The sequence below is a fragment of the Arvicola amphibius genome, chromosome 11 (assembly GCF_903992535.2).
Source record: "Arvicola amphibius chromosome 11, mArvAmp1.2, whole genome shotgun sequence".
In the NCBI taxonomy this organism is placed as follows: Eukaryota; Metazoa; Chordata; class Mammalia; order Rodentia; family Cricetidae; genus Arvicola; species Arvicola amphibius.
In genome coordinates, this window is record NC_052057.2 from 83,444,250 (window position 1) to 83,472,034 (window position 27,785).

The following is a 27,785-nucleotide window of genomic DNA, read 5'->3' on the forward strand; positions in this document are numbered from 1 at the left end:
AGTGTTAATTATCATAGTGTCATTTTCTCTTGTATAAATTAGAGAGAAAATTCTACACCATGAAGTTTCTGGGAGTGAAAGACACTGAATATAGTCCAACTATTTCTTGTTAAATTTTTGTCTCAAAAAGCCCAGCACTCTGACATTATAGCTCAATATAAATATTGGCAGCGCTCAACCTTTGTTTCTATTTGTATATAATATTATACTTAGCACAAAATAGTTCACATATAATTTAATTATGAAGTATCACATTTACTTGTCTTCATATACCAAATTACATTTAATTATCTTCCCTTATTAATCATTTATAGGGAGAAAAGGTAGGGTGTGTGAAGGTTGTGAGATATAACTCAGATATCCATGAACTGAATCATTTATCAATCTGCAGATTTGCCCCATTCCCTCCCTGCTGTGTCCCTGCATTTTTTCAACTAGATGAGATGGCGAACAAACTCCTGGTAATTTCACCAGCTGATAATAGATGCATAGCATTTTAGCACTACAGCAGGGAGCCTGGGTATTGCCTTTCAGTTCTTTGTATTGTTGCACAATATCACACCAATTAACACGTAAATGATAGAGCTTTGGTTTCTAGGTAAAAACTGGGAATTCTTCTCTGACGTCTCCATACTATATCCTGTGTAGTTAGGATATTTAATCAGCTGAAAGCCCAGGGCAGGCTCTTGCAGGGCTGCTATTACTTATAATTGAATGTAACACTGCAGCTCTGCAAACCTTGCTGGTATCATTTGTTTGAAGTTTAATGGTCTCTGGTATTACTCCTAGCTTCTTGCTCATCAGGCTCTCCTGCTACAGTGTGGGGAACTATTTTTCAAATACGACTTCATTTGAAATACAATTACTTCATTTTTTCCCTCCTTCTGGCCTCCTTTCCAGTCACTCCTAGCTACTGTCCTTGAACACTTCCCATGACCTCCTATTGTTAAACTGATAGCCTCTTTGTCTTGTATTATTGCTGCTATATACAAGTATATATGTGTCTTCACAAATACATACTATAGATAATATGTATGCATGTGCTAAAAATACACATGTGCATGTTCACACATATATTTATTACCTACATACATATATACCGTACATATAATCTGCTACATCCATTTTGTTTTCGGTATGTTTATACTGACAAAAATGTAAATAATAAGTGGGCTCATACCAAAGCAGGCTCATTGTCCTTGCCCCAGACGTCATTAGTTGCCTGTCAACCCTTGTCCAGAAGTGGGACCCTGTGGAAATCTCCCAGTTTCAGGTTAACATGTTTACGGATGCTGCCATTTTTTTTTCTGGTTTGTTTATGCAACCACTTCTAAGAAAAATTGGTTTGCCAGAGACTTCCTGATTTTTTATGGCTCTTGCTATCTTTCCACACTTCTTCGTTGATGTTTCTAGAACCATCAAAGTAGACACTGTCGTGTAGATGTATTCATTGGGGCCAGGCTCTTCACAATATGAGAATCACTGCATTGTGTGTTTAGTTTTGTTCTACGATTTTCTCCTTTTTCTGGAAAGAGGCTTCTTTAATGAAGTGTATTAGTTAAATTTATCTGTGGGTATAAAGATAAGATTTAGGATGTAGTATGGTATTATGCTTTTTCTAGCAGAGTGTTGGCAGTAGACACTTTTCTAAGGTCCATGACTTTGTTAGCTCCAGGAAACTGGTTAGATTTCCAGTTCCAGGCCCAATTTCCCTTCTATTGAATGTGTTTTAAATCGAATTAGAAACCCATTTGCTGAAGTTGAAACGTGATTGCCACTTATTGCTCCTTCATGAGTATCTTGCCATAATAGTAATTTTCATCGTTGATAGGTGTTTTATCTAGGTGAGACTGTTGAACTGCTTAGCAGGTTTTTGAGACGGGTATACTATTTGCATACCATAAATGCTAAGCCACAAGAAAGAAGCTTTCAAGTCTGATCTATCTATAATCATCTGAGTCCTGGGTCCTATGTGTGTGCTGTCATTAGCAATAGGGACCCAATCTGAACCCTTGAGAGGCAACTAAGACCTACATCTATACTGTATATTGTTCTGGAAGTCATTTGAACTATCCTAACAAGCATTCAAAAGGAAGTTTCTTATGTCTGGTACTGTCTATTTTTATTTTCTTTTATCTTTCATCGATGGTTATTGTGGGAGCACTGTTAACTCAACTGACTTAACCTTAAGACAAACACACACACACCATACACTTATGGTTATAATAAATAATTTTAGGTAAATATAAAATAATATGATTCCTTGAAGCTTTATAACACAACTTTGATATGACGTCCCACATCCAATCCTTGTTCATCCTTCTGTATTAACCTGACTTCCATCTCTTTAGTTGGAACTCCGTCTCTATTTCCTATTTGCTACTTCATATCACCTATATCCTACTGGTCTAACCCAAGTCCCTTGCAACTGTGGTTCCTATATACTTCCCTGGTTTCTTTGCTTACTACCATGCTGTATACATACAAGTGAAGTTTTGGAGCTATGCACTACAGATGGTGAGGAACATGTGGCATTTGTCTTTGTGGGTTTGTGTTACCTCATGCAATATAATTTTTTTAGTTTCATCTTTTTTGGAATTTTTATGATTTCATCTTTTCCTTGCAGGTAAAAGCTATTCCAATATGTGCATCATTTTTATTATACATTCTTTTTTGGAAGGGCATTTGCATTGCTTTCCCTTCTTATCTATTGTGAATATGAAAGCAATGAACATTAGTGAGCAAATATATATGAAGTAGAGTATGGAATAGCATTATAAAGGTTTTTTTTGTTGTTTTGTTTGGTTTGGCTTGGTTTTGTTTTTCTGAAATCAATGAGTGGTAGCAGAAATAATATAGAAACCTAAAAAGCAGTAATCTTCAGAAGTAAACATCCTCCAACTTGTGCTGATTTTCAAATGAAATAAAGAACAATAAAGCAAATATCCATTTTGAAACTAATGGGACTCTAGATACATACAGAAATGTACACATTGAATATAATAGTGTTTCATAAATTATTATATGAATCTTGATTTGAGGGCTCATATGTGTTATCCTTGGTCATCTCTTCGACAGATGTGATGGACTTTTTCTATCTTTGTCAGCATCCTTATAAAGGTATTTATTTATTGTCAATGTTGTTAATCTATTACCATATGGGAAGCAGTTCTAGATCAGTGCTCTCACTAAACATCCACTAAATTTTTATACATAAAATCTTCATGATACTAGCAAAATGACTTTTTTATTAAAAATCTGAGTAAAGTTCACAACTTTAATAAGTGTCACTGTTTCTCCCTTTTCCAGGAACTTTTCCTCGGATATTCTTTTATGAATTGTCTGTGAATACTTTTAAAGTATTAGCTTATCTTTTTAGTAGTATATGTGGTGATACAATTTTCTATTAGAAAATATAAAAGCTGGGAAAGAAGTTATATTTGATAAAAATTTACTGGACTGAGATTTAAGTGATATGGGGTTAAAATTCCTACATGCTACAATTAGTAGAATTAACATTATATAATCCTCCAGGGTTGAGAGTAGATGAACTAATATTTGAAGGAATAAATTTATAATTTTAGAGAGAATTAATTGCAAAGTAGTTTACTTTCATAAAGCATTAAGAATAATGTGATACAAATATGAGCTTTTCAATTTGTTTAAGTGCTTAAATATCTTTTCTTTTGAATTAATATGAAATTATATCTCATCTTAGATGATGATAATCATTAACATTTTATCCTACCTTCATCATGGATTGTGAATTAACCACAAACTAGTTTGCTAGTAGATTCTTAGAATGTTTAAACTTAATTTACATTCATGTATATATTTGTCAAATATACTTTGCATTATCAGTTTTTATTTGGAAATATTATTTGTTATTTTTCACATATTTATTAATTATAATTGTTTTAATTAATTATTATATTTCATAATTAGTCCTTTACAAACTATGTATCAATAAAAATTAAAGTTCTTTATTGATTTTATATAAATTTATAATAAAATTTATTTAATTATGTCTTCAAATTATTGTTGATTTTATCATATTTTTAAAATTAATTACTCCGTGATAGGAAGAGAGAATAGATGCCAATTTGTGAAATTAGTATAACGTAAAGAAAATAATTTTTAATTAATCACCTCTGTCTTTTGACAGCAGTTCTAGACTAGAGCAGAAGGTGATAGATTTTGTCCCCTATGGGATATGCAGTAATATTTTGAGACATACCTGTTCATTATTGATTTATTTGGCAACTTCTGATAGGAGCAGTGTTATTGACTCTTACGAATGCATTAGCTAGGCTGAACCGAATAAATGACTGATTGACAGAGGCAATAAGCATGGAGAAATCGAGAGATGACCCTAATAGCACAGAAAGACTAGGGAAGACATCCCTGACTCCCTGACCCCACCACCGCCTGTTGTTATCCAAATAAAAAGAAGCTAGTTCTGACAGTTCCTGTCTTCTGGATTCTCGAACTGAGAATAATAAACATGAAGATTTATGATTGAACTTGAGATGGAGAGGACACAAACAAGAGGAAAACAGCGGGGATTTAACTTTATTTTGAACTTTTAACATGTTATCTGAATAATCTTGGAGGGGTACTTACAAAGAGGAAATTGGGATAATTAAACTCTCTTACTCTATGGCCAAGAGATTTTTTTTTCAATTGACAATTTTATAATAAGGTATACGAGGAATATTAAACTATATACTGTTTTCTTCTTTTTCATAGAAGAAAATAATAGTTTCCAAAGAAAATTCCACAATTTACGTACTAAATATGTTGCAGCCTATTCACAATATTGTTGAACACTTATTTGTCAACTAAATTACTATCAGATAATGGTTTGTCGCAATTAAACCTGTGTGCAAGCATAAATTTTGATGAGCTTGCAAAGTGTTATTACCTTATAATCTAGTAATATTAGAAATTATCATTGCTTATAGCCAGCTTATTTCATCGTTCCTTTCTCTGCTCTTCAAATGGGACCCCTAGCTGAGGATTAAATTAAAATAAGTCCTTTCATACATGTCCCCCACTGGAATGCAAATTGTAATTCTAAGATAGCAGGCTCTCATGCCCTTCCTTTGCTATTTTCCTATTAAAGATTCTAATTTTAGTGAAAACAATTAGTGTGTTTGTGCTATATTAAAAGAAGCTTGACCAGAGTGAGAGGAGATTTAAATGTAAATCACCATGAACATACCATTTCTACAAGCTGACTGACTAAATGCTTTGGCTCAGACACAATAAAGTTTTGCCTCACAACCTCTTGTCCCACTACTCCACAAGAAGTTTTTATGAGCAACTTGTATCATGGATTATAAATTAACATGTATAATAGGCAAGATCAGACTGTTTTATATTTTGATTTAGTCACATTGCCTATGGTTCACTTCAAGCAAGATGTCTTGTAGTCTGGAACGTAGGGTGATAAGGTTCCTTAATCCGTAATTAAAAGAGAAACATCCCCTAGAACCTGTTTCATAGCAACTTTCCTGGACCCTATTATGACATGTTTGGTTGATGTTCCTGGGAAGCCTGCTTCTTCTTGATGGAAAATGGAGGAATTGTATTTTGGTAGAGATGGAAGGTATGTGCTGGGAACTGAGAAGAGTAGAGGGAGGGGAAATTGGGGTAGGGATGTAATATATGAATGAAGAAGAAACACAATAACAAAACTACCAGGTCAGAATTTCTGTCAAAGAGAGCAAGGTAACCGTTTAGATTATCCTAATACAGATAAATTTTTAAAAATCACTATTTTCTAAGCTGCTTGAAAAATGTACAGCTCCTGAAAACCAAAGGATATGTAGGTGCCTTCATTTTAAGTTTTCTAAAGGCCCATATACAGCAAAATTATTTCCATATTATGGTTTAGCTATGTTATTTCAATATTTTATATATTCTTTCTGTTTCTATCAAAATGAAGAAATTGCTCCTCAGACACTATCCTCAAAAGGGTATTTTTTAAAAGTCACACATATTGATAACACTTTAAAATTATAATAAAATTGAAAAAAGACCCATGAGAAATGCTTTAAGAAGGGTTGTGTCTCTAGGAATAATCAATTCAATATGAAATTATAAAAAACATTATATATATTGAAGTCTTCAATATGAAAAGGATCAGAATTGGCATAAGACACCCCAAGACCACATTCTCAAGGCAAAGGGTATTTGTTCCAGAGGGACAAAGAGTCAAGAAGAAGAGACAAAAACAGTAAATGATAGAGGACTAGGGAGAAAGGAAAAGGAACAAAAGAGAGATGGAAGAGAAATTGTCCCAGAGGGAAAAAGGACTGCCTATGGATAGAGAGGGGACAGCCTTCACCAAAAAACAAATGTCAGTTCATAAAGGGACAAAGGGGAGATCAGTGCTAGGATTGCTTTGCTTTTTCAGTTAAGTAGGTAACCTGAAGAAAACTTTTTATTAGTGTACTTCAATACTTTAACAGCTGGAACTTGCTGGCCAACCTCAGTGGGATGCAGGAGCTAAATATGGAAACAGCCTTTAGTGGCAAGCTTTAGGAATGTAGTCTAACAATTTAGCAAGAAAGGAGAAATGAGGGAAGAACAATTCCTGGCAGAAACCTGTTTGCTATGCTCTGACCTATTAGACCCCTTCTTTGAGAATGGAAATAAAAGATACAATAATACTTCAGGGTAAACTACACAGAATGGATATTGTAACTAAGGACAAACTGAATGATGCCAAGGATAAGTATTACTAAGGAAGGCCCCAGGTTATAATCCACAGATGTGTCTTCATTTACACTCAAACAAACAATTTTTACAAAATAAAAATTTGAAGTTGTGATGGGTTGATAAGCTCATATAATTGAATGTTTAGTTCCTAGCTGGTAGAAAGATTAAGGGGTATGCTCTTGTTGGAGAATGTATGTTGGAGAATGTATGTTACTGTGGTGGACATTGAGTTTACAAAAGCCCACGGGATTTCCCTGCTTGTGGATTAGGATGTTACCTCTCAGCTACTTTTAAAGCACCCTACCTACATGCCTTCACTCATGAACAGAGAGTTGAGCAAGTGTCATTGTGGCATGATTGAGCATCCTTTGTATATATGCCCAACATTGGCATAGCTGGGTCTTGATGTAGATTGGTTCCCAATTTTCTGAGAAACTGCCATATTGATTTTCAAAGTGTCTGTACAAGTTTTCACTCCCACCAGCAATGTATAATTATTTCCATTGCTTCGCATTCTTTCCAGCACAAGCTGTCATTTATGTTTTGCGTCTTAGCCATTTTGACAGATACAATATAGAATCTCAGAGTCATTTTGATTTGCATTTCCCTGATGGCTAAGGATATTGTACATATTTTAGATGTTTTCCACCATTTAAGATTCTTCCTGTGAGAATTTTCTCCTTAGGTCTGTATATTTACACAATGGAACATGACTCAGCTGCTGAAAGCAACAGCATCAAGAAATTTAAAGGCAAATGAGGGCATTAGAATATATCATCCTTAAGAAGGTAACCCAGAGCCAGAAAGACAAACATGGTGTGTACTCACTCAGAAGTGGATAATAACTGTAAAGTAAATGATAACCATGCTACAATCTATAAATCTGAGATGCTAGGTAGCAAGAAAGGCCCAAAGCTGGGGACAGATGTTTGTCCCTGGGAAGAACAAATAGAAAAGATCTTGTTTGTGAATAGAGGGTAAGTAGGGATGGGAACTTGGGAGATTGGGTTAGGGGGCACATGGAAATAGAGAGTATTGAAAGAAATTAAAGGAGGGGGTGATTTCTGTGTCAGGTAGAACCTGACGCAATAGAAACTTCCATGCATCTACAAGGATGACCCCAGCTAAGACTCCTAGCAATAGTGAACATATAACCTAAACTGGCCCAGTCCTGTGATCAGGTGGATGACTTATTGAATTGTCATCTGAAAGACTTTTTCCAGTAACTCATGGAAACAGTGACCCATTACCTCAAGCTTGTAAAATCCTGCTGAAGAGAGGGAGAAAGGATTGTAGAAGACAGAGAGTCTGAGGACATCACCAAAAGAATCAACAGAAGCCATTAACCTGGCTCATAGAAACTCAGATCTAAACCAACAACCAGGAAGCCCTTATGGTACCAAACTAGGCCCTCTCCGTATAAGTGATGGTTGTGTAGCTTGGTTTACTTTTGAGTCTCTTAACAATGTATTAAGAGTCTGTTTCTAATAATTTGGCTGGCTCTTAGGAATCTATTCCTCAAATTAGGTTGCCTTGGAAGTCTTAATGTATGGGGTGATGCTTAGTTTTACAACACCTTGATATGTCATGCTTTGTTGATAGCCATTGGAGGCCTGCCCCTTTTTGAATAGAAACATAAGATGAGTGGATTGGGAGTAGTGGCAAAGGGCAGATTGGGGGATGGGGGAGAGGAGGGAGAGGAAATGTTGTTGGGATGTAAAAAAATTAAAATAATTAAAAAAAGGTAAAAATAGTAATTCCAAAAGTAGTTCCCATGGCTACTGTAAATACTAGTGGAGTACATAGATCCATGAATTGAACTATACTACGAATCCATAAGAGTAATATTATACACAAGCAATTAGAATACTTAGCCATTAGTATTTTTCAGTGCATAGAATATTTTCCTAATTATGTCATTCTTCCATCTAATATTCCTGTTTTTTATTTGAAATAAAAAAATTTGAATAATCTTACATACTTGTGACCAATGGGTGACCATGCCACAAATGCCTATTTAAAAACTACTTTAAAAACTTGTTAGACAAAAAGCTGTTTGCATTGTCCTGCCAGGCTAAACAAGCCATCTGTTCTCTCTGATATTTACATATACTTTTTTCTTCAAATATATATCTGCTCTGATCTTAAATTTTCTTTAAAAACTCAATTATCATTTTAATATTATGTTCTATACAAGATTTAACACTGCCCTTTCTTTTTTTCTAACTATTCTTACCATGGTGATTCTCTTAATATCATCTTGATGTCAGGTTTCTCTGCTCTTTCTTTCAGTGATCTTTCCAGATTATAAGTTCTATGTATTTATGCTACATAAGAAGAAAGAAAGCTAATTATGCCAGAAAATACACACATTTACAGTATCACTAGGAAGGAAAGGGATTAGAATTCCTCTTAATGATGACTTTGACAACAAAATAGAGATTATTATATTCCTACTTGTTAACTATGGCATGAATACTAGCAATTTATTATCTATCAACTTCAGTTTATATACCTCTTTGAAAAATCATTTACTAAGAAAAGACATTTTTAGTAGATACATTCACATTACATGATTTTGTTCACCAAATAAAAGGTTTCAAAATATTTACTGATTTTTGAAAAGTGAAGGTAACCCCAGAAAGCTTACAAACTCATGGAAACTGAACAGTTAACTACTGAACCACCCCTGGGTCAAGAAAGATAAAGACAGAAATTAAAGTCTTCCTTAAATTTAATGAAAATAAAGACACATCATACTCAGACCTATGGAACACAATGAAAGCAGTGCTAAGAGGAAAGTTCATAGTACTAAGTGCCCACATAAAGAAAATGGAGAAAGCACAAATTAGAGACTTAACAGGACACTTGAAAGCTCTAGAAAAAAAAAAAGAAGCAGACTCACCCAGGAGAAGTAGAAGAGTGGAAATAATCAAACCGAGGGCTGAAATCAACAAAATAGAAACACAGAAAACAATCCAAAGAATCAATGAAACAAAGAGCTGGTTCTTGCAGAAAATCAACAAGATTGACAAACCCCTATCCAAACTAATCAAACGGCAGAGAGAGAACACACAAATAAGAACAGAAATGAAAACGGGGACATAACCACAGACACAGAGGAAATTCAGAGAATCATTAGGTCTTCCTACAAAAGCCTGTATGCCACAAAATTGGAAAAAGTAAAAGGAATGAACATTTTTTAGATAAGTACCATATACCAAAGTTAAATCAATACAAGGTGAACAATTTAAATAGACCAGTAAGTCGCGAAGCATTAGAAGCTGTTATCAAAAACCTCCCTACCAAAAAAAAAAAAAAAAAAAAAAAAAAAAAAAAAAAAAAAAAGCCCAGGTCCAGATGGTTTCAATGCAGAATTCTACCAGAACTTCCAAGAAGAGCTAATACCTATGCTCCTTAATGTATTTCACAAAATAGAAACAGAAGAGTCATTGCCAAACTCCTTTTATGAAGCTACAGTTGCCCTGACACCAAAACTACACAAAGACTCAACCAAGAAAGAGAATTACAGACCAATCACACTCATGAACATTGATGCAAAAATTCTCAATAAAATACTGGCAAACCATATCCAAGAACACGTTAGAAAATTATCCATTATGATCAAGTAAGCTTCATCCCAGAGATGCAGGGCTGGTTCAACATATGCATATCTATCAATGTAATCCATCATATAAATAAACTGAAAAGAACCCATATGATCATTTCATTAGATGCTGAAAAAGCATTTGACAAAATTCAACACCCCTTTATGATAAAGGTCTTGGAGAGGTTAGGGATACAAGGTTCATAACTAAATATCATAAAAGCTATATTCAGCAAGCTGACAGCTAACATCAAATTATATGGAGAGAAACTCAAAGCCATTCCACTAAAATCAGGAACAAGACAAGGCTATCCACTCTCTCCATACCTCTTCAATATAATGCTTGAAGTTCTAGCAATAGCAATAAGACAACATAAGGAGATCAAGGGGATTCGAATTGGAAAGGAAGAAGTTAAACTTTCGTTATTTGCAGATGATATGATAGTGTACATAAGTGACCCCAAAAACTCTACCAAAGAACTCCTACAGCTGATAAACTCCTTTAGTAATGTGGCAGGATACAAGATCAACTCCAAAATAATTAGTTGCCCTCCTATGCACAAAGGATAAGGAAGCAGAGAGGGAAATCAGAGAAGTATCACCTTTCACAATAGCCACAAATAGCATAAAATATCTTGGGGTAACTCTAACCAAGGAAGTGAAAGATTTATTTGACAAGAACTTTGAGTCTTTGAAGAAAGAAATTGAAGAGGATACCAGAAAATGGAAGGCTCTCCCTTGCTCTTGGATTGGGAGGATCAACAAAGTAAAAATGGCAATTCTACCAAAAGCAATCTATAGATTCAATGCAATCCCCATCAAAATCCCAACAAAATTTTTCACCTACCTTGAGAGAACAATAATCAACTTTATATGGAAAAACAAAAAATCCAGGATAGCCAAAACAATCTTATACAATAAAGGAACTTCTAGAGGCATTACCATCCCAACTTCAAACTCTATTACAGAGCTACAGTAATGAAAACAACTTGGTACTGGCATAAAAACAGAGATGTTGACCAATGGAAACAAATCGAAGACCCGGATATTAACCCACAAACCTATGAACACCTGATTTTCGAAAAAGTGGCTAAAATTATACAATGGAAGAAAGAAATCACCTTTAACAAATGGTGCTGGCATAAATGGATTTCAACATGTAGAAGAATGAAAATAGATCCATATCTATCACCATGCACAAAACTCAAGTCCAAACGGATTAAAAACCTGATAGAAGAGAAAGTGGGAAGTAGTCTGCAATACCAATTCCTATGTATAAACCCCAGTAGCACAGACAATAAGAGCAACAATGAATAAATGGGACCTCCTGAAACTGAGAAGCTTCTGTAATTCAAAGGACAATGTCATTAAGACAAAAGGGCAACCTACTGAATGGGAGAAGATCTTCACCAACCCCACATCAGACAAAGGTCTGATCTCCAAAATATATAAAGAACTCAAAAACTAGACTTTAAAATGCTAATTAACACAATTTAAAAATGGGACACTGAACTAAACAGAGAATTCTCAACAGAAGAAGTTCAAATGGCCAAAAGACACTTAAGGTCATGCTCAACCTCCTTAGAGATCAGGGAAATGCAAATCAAAACAACTTTGAGACACCATATTACACCTGTCAGAATGACTAAAATCAAAAAACACCAATGATAGCCTATGCTGTAGAGGATGTGGAGTAAGGGGAACATTCATCTATTGCTGGTGGGAGTGCAAACTTGTGCAACCACTTTGGAAATCAGTGTGGTGGTTTCTCAGGAAACTGGGAGTCAACCTACCTCAGGATCCAGAAATTCGACTCTTGGGAATATACCCAAGAGATGCCCAATCATACTACAAAAGTCTTTGTTCAACTATGTTCATAGCAGCACTATTTGTAATAGCCAGAACCTGGAAACAACATAGGTGCCTCTCAATGGAAGAATGGATAAAGAAAGTGTGGCACATATATAGTTTAGAGTTCTACTTAGTGGTAAAAAAACAATGATATCTTGAACTTTGCATGCAAATGGGTGGAAATAGAAAACACCATCCCGAGTGAGGTAACCCAGACCCAAAAAGAGGAATATGGTATGTACTCATTCATAAGCGGATTCTAGACATAAACAAAGGACATTGGGCCTATAGTTTGTGATCCTAGAGAAGCTAAATAAGAAGGTGAACTGAATGAGAAACATATATTTATCCTTCTGGATATTGGTAGCTGACAAAACCGTTGGGCAAAAGTTGGGAGCAGGAAGTTGGGGGTGGATTTGGGAGAAGGGGATATGAGGAGAGAGAAAGGAGAAGGGGAGGATTGGGGAGAGCTTGGGGGAATGTAATAATTGAAATGGAGGAAGGGTAGATATGGGAGCAGGGAATAACTTAGCCTAACTAAGGGAGCCATTTTAAGGTTGGCTAGAGTCTTGGCTCTAGAGGGGTTCCAAGGTGTCCAAGGGGATTTCCCCAACTAGTTCAATGGGCAGCAGAGGAGAGGGTGCCTGTACTGGCCTTAACCTATAGCCACACAGATGAATATCTTGGATATCACCATAGAACCTTCATCCGGCGATGGATGGAGATAGAAACAGAGACCCACATTGGAGCACTGGACTTAGTTGCCAAGGTCCAAATGAAGAGCAGCAGGATAAAGAACATGAGAAAGGAGGTCAGGACTGTGAGGGTTGCATCCACCATTGAGACAATGGGACTGATTTAATGGGAGCTCACCAAGGCCAGCTGGACTGGGACTGATGGAGCATGTGACCAAACTGGACTCTCTGCATGTGGCTGACGATGGGGGCTGACTGAGAAGCCAAGGACAATGCCACTGAGTTTTGATTCTACAGCATGAACTGGCCTTGTGGGAGCAAAGTCTGTTTGGATGCTCTGCTTCCTAGACCTGGATGGGGGGGGGGGGCCTTAGATTTCCCACAAGGAAACCCTGACTGCTCTTAGGACTGGAAAGGGAGGGGTAGAGGAATTGGGGGGAGTGGGAGGGAAGTGGGAGGAGGGGAGGAGGTGGAAATTTTTAATAAAAAATAAATAAAAATAAAACCTAAATAAATATAAAAAGAAAAGTGAAGAGAATGGAAAAGATGAGGTCTCTACATTAACATTTCAGCATTGGGGTCAAAAGATAGCTATATTCTTTGTGACTTAGTGAATATGGTCTGAGGCAATATCAAATTTTCACTCATTACTGGATAGACAATTTGATTTTAATTGTTATTTTAAAATTTAATTTTCCACTCTTTTCTCTGTATTTACCCATAATTGGAAAGGAGATGTACTCAACCAAATGATGGTCTAGGATATAGAAGGTGAAGGACATATACTGTAATCAGGTTAACTTCCTTAGGGAAAAAAGCCAATATTTTAAAGAAAGAATGCATGGTGTTATTCTTTCTTAGGATCCTTCAGCTACTTTATCACAGAATGTAGGATTCAGGAAAATTACTTGAAAAAAAATGAGAATAAAATTGTTGGCAATCAAACTTGACAAAAATTTTTGAAACTGACACTAAAATAAAAGTCTAGGTTTATTTTTGAAGATTGTAATATAAATGCCTACACACGAAAATACTAAAGAAAAGCATGGAGTTATGTGGCAACACCTTCACTTGTAGCAAAATTAAAACTCAGAGACAGCAATTGGAGTTCAACCCAAAGGTCAAAAAGTTCATCCCTCTAACTCAGTCTGAAATGGTGGCGATCCTGCCTCCAGTAATCTCAGAATGAGACCATGTGTGAGAACTGTCTCCTCCCATCTTATATTTTCCTCTATTCCTATGGCAAATTGCTGTGGCTATTGGAATTAACGGTTTGTGTCACCACTGTATGGTCTATAAGGGTGATCAATGCAGCTGTTTTATACTTTGAACTTCAGGCAAGGCAAGATTTATTTACTAACATACAAATGAAATATCACTACATTTCCTTTTTTTGTCTAACATAACAAATGGAAGGCTATAACTAATATAAGAAAAACTATATACAATAAGTACAATGACTATATACAATATATAGAAGCAATAACATCATCAACAATATCTAGTACATTTGTATTTGACAAATTTAAAGAAAATACTCCATGTCAATCATATCTTGGTAAGTCCAAAGTATTACACCTAATTTACTTTCTATCATAACTTGTTTTCTGCATCTGGTAAACTGTAACTGTAACTATCTAATCTTCCACTCCCTCAGAGACCAAAGAAGGAAATAATATTAACTGAGTAATCAGGAAATTCAAGAAAACAAATTCTAAAAAAATGGGAGAAATGACAGAAACATATGGCTGCCTGGACAGTCACCCGAAGTTGCTCTGCAACATTGGGACATGTATCTTCAACCTACAACCTAGTATATCTGATAGACTTTTCTGTGAAGCAAGATATGCTTTAGGGCTTACCTCCTTGTCTCAACAATGTTTGGCAGTCACTTTCTTTTTGTGTCCTGATTGTCCTATTAGGATAGCATACTGTCAGCAGTTGAGAAAATGGCATTTTCTTAGACAGCAACTTATTTTTGCAACAAAGAAGTAACTCCATGTGGAGTCTCTTTAATGCCCATTATTTTCTCTGAAGTAGATTGGTGCTTCCAGGAGCAGACATGTCTCCTTGTCATAAAAAAGAACTTATATTACTAAAATATCTTAAATGCCATATTAGCAGACCTCTGAAGTGTTTGAAGATGACATGTCTATCTAAAATATATCTTTGTTTGATTTCCCATCTGACTTTACTCTGCTAAGCCATTGGGTCAAACAGATTTATTCATCAATAAATAAAAGCAACATATATACAGAACAACATCCCACATCAACTTCCCTTTTCTGTCTAAATAAAAAGGAAGGTTTTAACTTTACCATAGGAAAACTACATATAAAAAACAGTTATCAAACAAAAATTACACTTACAATATTTAGTCTATTTGTATCTCAAAAGTTTCATATCAAATTTATCTTTTATCATAACTAAGGAAAAATTTAACTATAATTATCTATCTATCTTCAAATCTTCAAAGATCCCAGAAGAATTTAGTATGACCTAAGTAAACAAAAAATACATTGTAAGCCACTTCCAAAACTCTAGAATTGACAGAGACATCTCACTGCCAGATAGTCACCCAAAGTTCTTCTGTAATGTTGGTGCATCCATCTTTGCCCTTCAGGCCCATAGTATCAGGAAGACTTTTCCATAAAGCAGAAACTTTGTTCCGCTTGTACTGGTAAAGTTTGTCACTTGCTTTCTTCTGTTTTCTGTAGAATATCTGGCAGTTTTTTTTTTCTGTGAATCAGGAAGTCGGAAGGACTTTTCCATCTTTTGGAAAGTTTTTAGTAATTTTTCTGTGGGTCTTGCATGTTTGGTTTATACAGCATACCATTAAGCAGTCCAGGTAAGAAAAGTGTCTCACCCACATTGCTAGCCTTGTGACATTCAAGTCTAATTTCATAATGAGCTTCTTCAATGCCCATCAATCTCTCAGAAGTAGCTGGTGCTGCCAGAAGCAGACATGTTTCACTGTCAAGAAAATTCTAAGTTCTTAAATCCTTTTAAATGTCATATGGTGTAGGTCTTTGGAGTGCTGAAAATTGTGTATCTAACATATATATCTCTGTATATCTAGAAAACATAACTAACATAATTAAAAACTTGATTATTACAGAAGACTATTAATCTGTATTTTAATGATACATCACATTTTAAATGAGCTGCACCAACACAGTACCTTAAAAAGAGGAAAAATACATATATGCAGTGTAGCAAATCAACCTTAAATTTTTCATGAATAGACCAAAATCCATACCAATAAGAAGTATTCATCTCTAAATCATATTCCACTTATTCCAATTAATCATTTAAAATCAACCATGTTAAAATAAAAACAGACATCTGCAAACAATTATTTTGGGAATTTGGAGGTTGTTTTCTCCAAACTGATTCCTAATATTTATTGGATGAAATATTTTAGGGTTCACAGAGACCTTTCAGGGGGACTTGTTCTATCAAACCATATTAGCTTGGAAGGAATACATAGGTTCTTATCTTCTGTGGAAAAAAAAAAAAGCAGAACCTCTTTTCCAAAGCAACATATCATTTACCCAAACTTTGAAGTCCAGATTCATTTATGTTGGTTTGATTTATTAGCACTCAGAATCAAATTTCACTCTGCAATCATAAAATTTAAAGAATACAAGGCAATATACATAATCCAGACTCTCTGTGTGTGTTCCATCTTTCTGTGACTTAATTTTTTTCTCATTTTTTTATTAAAAATTTTCATCTCCTCCCCTCTTTCTCCCCCTTCCTCCCCTCCCTTTCGCCCATACCCCTCCTCCCTCCCTCTCCAGGCCAAAGAGCCATCAGGGTTCCCTTCACTATGTTAAGTCCAAGGTCCTCCCAACTCCCCCTAAGTCCAGGAAGGTGAGCAACCAAACTGACAAGGCTCACAGTGAGCCCGTCCATGCTGTAGAGTTCAAGCTCATCGCCGTTGTCTTTGGTTTCTCAGTCCCATTTAGTCTACAACTGTCTCTATTTTTACATTACTTTTATTTTTTGTTAAAAGACTTTGTTTTATTTTACTTATTTTATAACTGTCCATAATTTTTCCTCTCTCTTCCATGCCTATACACATTTTTAAACACACTCTGTCTCATTTAGAGGTCTTTTTCATCTGAATCTGTCTTTATTGCATATTTGTAATCATTTTTTGACTAGGAGCACCTTTTTATTTTTAATGAATGCTAAGCAGGCTTGACTGGGAACAACTTTGCATCCCTGCCTGTTTGTTCTGCCCTGTACAACATGGCAGAGGCATAGGTGGCCACGTTCACTATCCTAGCTACAGGTATGCAGCAGGTCTATATTGCTATTAAGCAACCAGTAGCATGCTGCTCACAAACCAGAATGAAGTGCAGGACATCATTAAAAAAACAGAGTTCATGCTACCTGCATGAACCAGGAATCTGACAAATTTTTTTAAAGAATAAGGTGCACAGTTTGTGCTGCTAATGGTGATTAGGAATCCTTCTCTTAGATGAGTTACACCTCTGATCACTGCCAGCAAACAGAGCCGATCACAAAAAAGTTGCTGCTATTAAAAAGCTTTGCTTAACCCTGTTCTTTTGTATGTAGAATTTCTCCCCAAGCTCTTTCCAATTTTGTGAGGATGACAGTTCAGCCAATGACTCAGGCCTATTTCTAGCCAGCTCTTACATCTTGAATTATTACATTGCTATTACTCTTTGTACCATCATGAGGTTGTAGCCTACCAGTAAGGAAAGGTTCGAGTGGTTATCTTTCTCCTTTGGCAGCTATAAGGCATCTCTCAGACTCAGCCCACTCTCTCTGTCTCTCTCTGTCTTTCTCTCATATATATATATATATATATATGGCTTTACTCTACTAAGCTATTGGCCCAAAGAGCTTTATTAATCATCCAATAAAAGCAACACATATATAGGACATCCCATATCAGTTATAATCCATATTATACTATTTAATCATTGGAATATATTTCATTTTGAAAAAAATTGCTTTTAATAATAACCTTAATATATTTTATTCTTAAACCATATATCCTATGAATTCTTAGATAATATTTACTTTAAAAAGACAAAACAAAAAAGCCCCAAGTTTTATCTTCAAATAGATATAAAGACTTGAAAGAACTCCTCATTCACACACACACTCATTGCCTGCTGGGGACCAAATCTGTGTCCCCAGGCCTGTTTCTGAAGTTAAGGATCTAGTAAGACTGTGCAGAGATGGGGGGAATGTAGAATGTAGGATCCTGGAGTCTTGCTAATTCTTCTCACAGAGGTCACCCTCCTCTGTTTCATTGTGCTCTGTGGAGATTTTTAAAGATATGATGCCTCTGTGTCTCTCTTTGACAGCGGTAGAATTTCTTCTTCATTTTTCACTAATAAAGATATAAAACAATTTCTAAGATAATTGTTTTTTTGGTATCAGGTTGAAGAAAGAGACTATTAAAAAGATAGCAGTGTGAGGGAAAGAGAGACAGAGATATAAAGGCTTGGTCATCAGTATTCACAGAGAATTCCATGTCTATTCCAATTATGAGATTGCTACACTTTCTTGAAGAAGAAAGCTCATTGTAAACCGTTTACCTCTTTCTTAGTCTAGTTTGGTGAGTATAAACTTATTGTATGTATTAGTAATAATGCTTCCATACATATTGAAACTATTTTTCATAGCATCACCTAATTGCCTCAACCATATTTGATCTAAACAATGGATTTTATCTTCTAATTTTGACCATTTTTAAAATCTCCTTAAATTATAACATGATTGCATCATTTGATCTCTTTTCTTCCCTCAATCTCCCCTCTCTTTCATGTTCATGACTTCTTCTTTAATTGTTCTTACATATATATGAACATATATGTACATATATATTTTTATAATAAGCTGAATTTTAAATATTTCATTTACACACCCTTAAATTTGCACAATATTAAACCAATGATAACAAAATGAAGCATGTTCAATTGTTCTCTGAGAGGCTGATACTTGGTGCAATTTACTCTTTTTGATTTGTGTACTTTCCATTTTATTTTCTTCAATATTTAGTGTTGATTATGATTCACATTAAAGGTTTGGATATATAGCTACTGAAGAGATTATAATATATTTTGCTTTTTTATATTTATTTATTTGTGTTTATGTATTATTGCATGTGTGAATGCCCATATGATGTCATGAATACGAGGCTTGCTGGGAAATGGTTTTCTCCTTCCACCTTGTGTGTTCATAGATGGTTACTCAGGCCTGTTTCAAGAGTTATATCAGCTGAACTATCTTTTCATCCTTTTATATACATGTACTAACATTCACAATATATAGCAAATAAAGTAAAATAATATGAAATTGTGGCTAATAAAGTTAATATTGCTAGCTGGGTGAATCTGTATTAGAAGTAATCTTAAGAAATGAAAATAGGAGCAGGTTTATTTTACTATTAACATAAAAGTCAACTTCAAATTTTGCAAATGAAAGAAATTATTAAATTTGTTAAAATATACAATACAGGATAGACAATCTCCACTTGAGGATACTATCAAATTGATATAAAGAAGTTCAATTATTAGATAATAACTGTGATTGTTAAAGTGTGTTGAGAAAGAATATTACTTTGAATCATCCCTGTCACGAGTCAGAGTCTTCCTTGAGATGTTATTCACCTTAGAATTATTTTGTGGGGCTCTGTATCCCCCATTACTAGGAGACTTTGCTTTGATCAGTCTTATAGATTCCAGGATTTTCCTAATGAGGAAAAGCTCCCAATAGTGGGACTGGGCAATCAACCCAGCCACAAAACCTTCAACCTACAATTTGTCCTGATTTCAAGATATTATTGGGTAATAGCTTAGAACTTGTGGAAGTTGCCAACTAAGGACTGGCCTAACTTGAGGCCCTTGCCAAAAAATGAGACGATGTCTAACACTGCATGGATGACCTGAAGCTAGAGACCCAAAATAGAACGAAATATAACTGTCCCCTCCCAAAAGGGAAAAAAAGATAATAAAATGGTTCTAATGATACTCCATTATACTCATAGATGGGGGCCTGGTCTAATTGTCATTAGAGTCACCATATAGCTAGTGATGTGAGCTGATACAGAAACCTAACACCAAATATTAGGAAGAGTTTGTGAAACCCTAATGAAGAAAGAGAAAGTAGGATTCTAGAACTGAAAGTGTTTGAGTGCTCCATGGGAAACACTACCCACAGAGTCAAGTGTGCAGGGCTCTTAGTGGCCCAAAGAGACTGAAGCAGTGCAATGATGATGCCTGTTTGGGTCTGAGCTAGGGACCCTTCATATGCAGTATGATTGCATAGTTGGTGTTCTCGTTGGAACCCTAAGAGCAAGAGTGGTTGTGTGTTGGGGGGGTTGGTTATCTTTGACTCGTTTGCCTATGCTTAGGACCATTTCTTTCCTAAGAGGTCTTCTGTCAAGCCTTCATCTGAAAATTTGTTATGCCATGTTCAGTTCATGGGAGCCTGCTCATTTTGGGGTGTGTGTGTACAATTGTAAAGCCAGCTTTGATTTTTGAGTGACTCATGGTTCTCATACTGAGAAGTAGAGAGATATATATGTTTAGTTAGTAAAATTTTTCACTGCAGAGGATATGGATATCATATGTCAGATGTCTCTGTTTGGTGATTCTTTCAGGATAGCTATCTTTTCTTTTTTAGGCGTCTAGATGTCCAATGTTTCTCAACTTTTTGAAGATGAGTATTTTCCTGCAAAGACAAGAACAACTCTGCCCCAACCTTTATGAGGTTTCCTTACTAACTGTAGGATTGTCACCTCTGTGGATGACCTATAATTTCTCTTTTCCATACTGAATCTATTAATTTTGATAGTATCCATAGCTTTTCTTCTCCTGTGGAAACAAGAGCAAAACCCCTTTACCAACATTGCACATCTCCTAGTTTCCATGCTGAGGTCAACACATCCTTGAAATACACCAGTTGATTAAATTCAGAAGTTTTTTTTTCTATTACCCAATGTCTCTCTGCTGCTTTTGTTTATTTCTCATTAACATTAAGAAAATTCAAGGTTGCCAGATTGTGGTGGTGCATGCCTTTAATTCTAGCACTTGGGAAGCAGAGTCAGATGAAATTATGTGAGTTCAAGGCCAGCCTGCTCTACAAGAGCTAGTTTCCAAGAAAGGCTCCAAAGCTACCGAGAAACCCTGTATTGAAAAACCAAAAAAAAAAAAAATGAATAAAAATAAAAAAATTAAAAAACTCAAGGTTACACAATCTGTTTCTGGGGTATTTTTCATCCTTTTCTGTTTGTTTAAACTATCCTTTATAGTGATTTTTTAATAACTATCTGACCTGTAGGATTATTTTAAACACCTGTAATATACTTCATATTATAATAAGCAAAAAACTTGGTATGTATGATTTGGCTCTTCTTTTTCCTGGACAATGCTTGATATTTGTTCTTATTTTATATAGTTTTGTTCTAGGCTTAGAACCCTCTTATTTAAATGAAAGATAGAGGTGCTGTGGAAACTCATTAATTCAATAGCCTTTAAGATACCAGCCCACTTTGGGCATGGTCTCATGTATTATAAATGCAGATGAAAAAAATGGGTGTGGGTTTCTTGACTGTTGAATTTGGTTTCAGTTCCCAGCACATCCAGAAGACTGAAGATTACTACTCTTTCTGTGAGTTTATCCCCGTATATATCAAACTTTGTTTTATTCCATTCTGGGCTCTTTTGTTTTCCAACAAAGTACTATTTTGAATAGATTTGGAGAGAGTGAACAGCTTTGTCTTGTTCCTGATTTTAGTGGAATCATTTTGAGTTTCTCTTTATTTAATTTGATGTTCATATCCCAACCCTTTTAAAGTTTGTAGTAACCTGAAAGAAAGTGTTGTATTCCCCACAGCCTTGCTATTAACAGAACTCAAAGCATCTGGATGGTCACGCTATGAGATGCCTGTCAAGAGACTTCAGAAATCCACTTATAGCTCTACAGAGTCTCCCTCTTCTTACTACTATTTATACAATCTGTAAGTCAACAAGGCTATACCATTAGATTCTCAGAATAAATTTTATTTATCCTCTGTGTTTCATTTAACAAAATATAGCTTTCATCAAAAACCATAGAATTTTCTTTATTTTAAAGTTTAGTTTTATTTATATTTATTTCAAATGTTAATTTTTATTAAATGTATTTGTACATAATATACCAAATGAATAAAAATATAAAAATTGAATTTTCTTAATGTTGTTTACTGAATAGATTATATTTGTTCTTACTGATACTTTCAGTGGATTATAGAACAGTTTGTGGAGTATAACTGTACTTTTGCAGAAAGTAGGAAACTCGGTAAAATATGTATGATACATATTAAGTTTCTATGTGTAATTGTGTTTATAAGCACAGAACATATATTTAAGTTCGTACATGCCATAGTCATATTTTCATATTTATGTAAATGTATATGTGTATATGTATATATATGCAGGACAGTTTCATCAATTCCATCTCCTTGGCCTTTGGGAGAGGAGGCAGAGAGTTTGTCAGAGTCGTACAGAATGGATGACCCCAAGAAAATAGTGTCTTCCAGAAACAGCAGTACTGATGCACATATGAATTTATAGAGACTGTGGTAGCACACACAAGGACTGCACAAGTTCAAATCAGATACAGTCCTAGTACAAAGGGTAAAGAGGGAGGTGAATATGAGCTTCCATTCCTAGCCAACATCTTGGCTTTCAAAGGAACAATTAGCATTCTTCAATGGACTCTCACTGAATATATAAACCATAGATAAAGATAGGTTTTATGCACAGCAGTAGATGACAAACATTGTAGTTGGACCATTTTGTTGGGACTGCCAGTTCCCCAGTAATGACACAGAGATAAAATATTAATTATAAAAGCTCATCCAGTAGCTTTGGCTTGTTTCCCGCTAGCTCTTATAATTTACAGCAACCCATATTTTTAAATGAATGTCCCTCGGTGTGGCTTGGTGACCTTTAGTTACTCCATATTCCCTATTCTGATTCCTCTGCATCTTGCTGATGACTACTCCATCTCCACCCTTTGTATTCCTAGCATCTTCTCTACCACCAAAAACCTGTCTAGCTATTGGTTATTCAGGTTTTCATTAAATCAATCCAAGTAACAAATTTTCACAGTGTACAAAAAGATTATTATGCAATAGACAATAATGATATTTTTGGAGACTCCTTTCATCATTTTGCTTTGTTGGGCATTTATTTATTTATTTATTGGCTTATTGGCTTTTTACTTGTATATTATGGTTTCTGTCTGGCTTTGCTGTTTTATGGCTTTTGTTTTGTTTTGGTTTGCTTTTGTGTTTTATGTGTCTTCACTTTATTTTTTTATATCATTACTGTTTTGGTATCCTTATTTGTTTTGTTTGTCAGACTGTTTTCTATAGACAGAGAGAGAGAGAAAGGTCATGGAACTAAGCACGTGGATATGTAAGGAAAATCTATTATGATTTGGCAAGGATAAATGGTTATTGGACTGTTATATGAAAATTGTTACTCTATTAAAAATGGACAACCACAAAAAGACCACATATGTACAATGATCAATTATATATTCTATGTATTATCTATAGAACAAAATACTAGTTTTAATACCTAGTTTTTAAAGTGGCTCTTTTACTATTGAGAAGTTTTAGAATTTATTTCCTTATTTTTTAGATATTTTTCCTACCTTTGGTTTGTATTTTTCTTCCAAGAAAATTTCAACTTAGTTTTTATTGTAAAATAAATAGGCAGATATATTATGGTAATATGATTATGAATACTGATTTTGTAACATTCTTTGTCATATATTTAAGGGCAAAACTACCTATTGAGACAACCTATTAAATGTGTACTCTGTTATTTCATCTAAGAACAATATCCAAATTTATAATAATCAAATTGCTTTCATGCCACAACCCTGATCAGAGTTTACAGAGAACTATCCAACAGCAGGTGGGTACTTTACTTACTATCATCTCAGATGAATGCATAATGACTTTGAAAAGCTTTCTGAAGGTCTGTGAGATGCCAGTAATATCTCATAGAAATGTGATAGATATTGATGAAGCATGGGAAGATAAATACTTCCCCCTCAATAAGAGAATAGCCAGTTTTTGTCATCTTTGTATTGGCAACCATTTAACAACAACGACGACAGCTGGTCACTGAAAGAATAGTGTCAAGACCATTGAAGGATGCAGAGATGTGATGCTATTTGGCAAGTTGCCTATAGAGTTGAGATAAAATAAACCCAGCAACTGGATGCTCTAGCAGCTGTCTAAACAAAAGATATTGTTCACATATTTAGCATCTGATAATTGAACAATCTAGTAACAGTTGATGAAAGGAAATTGGTTAGTAACCAAATGGGATGGCAAATATTTGAAGACATTGATACTTGGAGTTTGGGATATCAACTTATACAGAAAGATAAGCCAAAAGTTTTTGATTATCACCTCAAGCTTTGGATGAATACTTTCAGTAAGATTAGGCTAGAAACCATCATATAAAAATGAAATGAGTCATACATATGCTTCAGCACTGAATAGTTATTTTATACTTTTGATTTTTATTCACTATAGATCAGTCCCCATACCGCCATTTAACCCATTTTTATTTTATGTTTAAATGCATTGTTTTTCTAGTAATAGTATCACTTATATGCCTTTTAATGAAATCTCATATTGTATGATTAAACTTTTCAATAACTAATATATTTAACTCTTCAACAGTGCATATGTTTAAAGGTAGACACAGATAATGTTGTATTTGATTGCTTAGGGAGTGAGACTATTCGGAAGGATAAGGTTGTGTTGTCTTGTTGGAGTAGGCGCGACTCTGTTGGAGGAAGTATGTCCTTAAGAGTGGGCTTTAATATTTCAAAAGACCAAGCCAAGCCCAGTGTCTCTCTCTTCTGCTGCCCATGGATTAGGATTTAAAAACACAACTACTCCTCCAGCACCTTTTCTTTCTGTATGCTGCCATGTTTCTTGTCATGATGACAAGGAACTATACCTCTGAAACTGTAAGAAGGCCTCACTTAAATGTTTTCTATGACAAGAGTTGCCATGGTCATGGTGTCTCTTCACAGCAATAGAACACTGACTAAGACAGACAGAAATAGTGTAAGTAGGATTGTAGTCATATATCAAATAAAGCTGGGAAATTTGATCTGATGAATCTAAAATGCTTCTGAACAGTAAATAATTTGGTTATTCAAGTGAAGAAGAATCCTAGAAAAGGAGAAAAATCTTTACAAGCTAAACATTCAACAGACGATAATTAATTGCAATACATGAAGAACCAGAAAAAAAATATTTGGAAAACAAACAATCTAATCAGAAAATGGATTGTTAATCATCTAACATTTTGAAGATATGCACCTTGGCAACATTCTCCACTTTATAAAAGCCCATTAAATCGTTTTTTGATAAGTAATATAAATATGTATATGTGTGTGCACTAACAACCACATGTGTCTATTTATATAAACTTATGTTTGCCCCTACTGCTTGTCTACTCCTAGGCTGATGGCTGCTGAGATAACCACCTCTCATAAAATATGCAGACATCATTCGTTTTGCAAAATATGCCAAGGTAATTGTTAAATTTGATCTTTTAGAATATGCTTTTCTGGTTAAGGGGAATTATAAGATCATTTACAAAACAATTATTGTGATTATTAAGTTTGATATCAAGTTGACAGAATTTAAAATCACAATGGAAAAATACAGATAAGTCTATGTGTTTCCAGAACTGGAGTGATGGGTTGAGAGTAAAGTGTTTGTAAATCTACGGACCTAAGTTCAGAAATCTGTCCCCTACATAAAAGCTAGACACATTGGTGCAAGCATATGTAATTTTACTCTGCGCTTACTGGGAGATGGGAGGATGAAAACAAATTAAAGGAAGCTCATTGGTCAGCTGGTGAGACAAACAAAACAGTGAACATCGTGACTCACAGAAGGTGAAATCAGACACGGGTACAGAACCGACACGGGTACAGAAGATTGAAATCTCACTTCCACACTCATGTTGTGATACACATATACACATACACAGACACTTTATGGGAATTCTGTTCATGTACTGGTTCATTATCTAACTGAATAGAGCATTTGATCTGAGAGACAGAGTTTACATTCAGCCCATCGGAATGGATCAAAGACTCCTTGGCCAACCCAAGAGAAGAGAAAAGTGGCCCATATGGAAAGAATTGGCATAGCTGGAAGTTTGGACTTGCACTGAACTTTGGCATCCTAATGTCAATGTAGTGGATACATTGTGGCCATGATAACTGTTCTTTTCTACATTTGTCCTCAAATTAATAAGCAGTAAAGAAATCCCTTATTTTATGCACACAGACACACACCAAATACATGCATATGACTTTGAGAGAGAGAGGGGGGGGAGGAGGGAGGGAGGGAGAAAGGGAGGGAGGGAGGGAGAGAAAGGGAGGAAGGAAGGAAGGAAGGAAGGAAGGAAGGAAGGAAGGAAGGAAGGAAGGAAGGGAAAAATACTTGTAAAGCTTTTCTAGAAACAGTTGGCTTATGAGAAAAAATCCAAAGATTAAAGTTGCCTGTGACAGCTTAAGTATTATTCCATGGGTTGAGTTGGAACTGAACAAAAAAAGTCGAGACAAATCAGATTTTAGTTTTTATGCCTCCCCCACTCCTTACTTTGGATATCATGTGACCAGCTAATCATGCTATGCCACCATTGTTTGCCCACCATGATGAACTACATCTCCAATCTAGGAATAAAAATACATCCTTCCTTCCTTTACCTATGTTCATCATGTATTTTCTCATTACAGTGAAAAAAACAACTAATATAGTCATTCCATTCTATTGCTTTATTTTCATTTCTTAAAGATGGTAGCTTGTACAATACCTTATGGGAAGTATTGATTATCTCTTCTGGGGTTTTTTGTTTTTATAAATAACCTACTTTGGGACATGAAAATGTATGTTTCTAGCTTTTGAGAATATATATTTCTGGTATAATGAAAAGAACAAATGGAACAACCATACTACTCTAGTGGATAATATAAGAGCAAGAACGCAGCAATCATCTCTGTTTCCTCACCATTTAAAAATTTATTTATTTATTTTACCATCCTCTCCTTCCCCTTCTCCAGTTCTTTCTCTCTAGGTCCTTCTGTCCCCACTGAACAATCTATTTCTCTTCCATTTCTGTTCAGGAAAGGCAGGTCTCCCTTGGATATCAATAAAACATGTCATATCCGGTTACAGGAAAAATAAGCATCTCCCCTGCACCAAGGCTGGGTAAGGTAACCCAGTATGAGGAATAGGATACCAAAAGCCAGTAAAAGAATCAGAGACAGATTCTGTTCCCACTGTTAGGAATCCCACAAGAGGACCAAGCTACACAATCATAACATATATAGAGTGTCTAGGTCAATCCTTTGCAGGTTGTCTCATTGTTTCTTCAGTCTCTGAGCCCCTATGAACGCAGCTTAGATGATTTAGTGTGTTTTCTTGTGGTTTTCTTTGACCCCTATGTCTTCTACAGTTCTTTTTTTCCCCTCTTCTGCCTGATTCACCTAATGTTTGGCTCTGGACCTACAACTGTTTCTTTCAGTTGCTAGATGAAGACTCTTTGATGACAACTGGGCTATGCTACAACCTATCAGTATAGTAGACAATCATTAGGCATCATTACAGTAACATGTTCCTCCAGTCATGTTTGGTTCTACCTGTTGGGACTAATGAGTCCTGGCCTTCACCTGCTCTTTCCTCCTAGAAGCTTCTAATTAAAGTTACTAGAAGCTGTACCTAGCTTAGAGGATCAGAGGATGGGATTTTCACCTGTTGGCCATTGACTGCAGTGTATTTAAGCCTCCATGGTGCTATTAACGAGGGGCTTTGGTATCAGTGA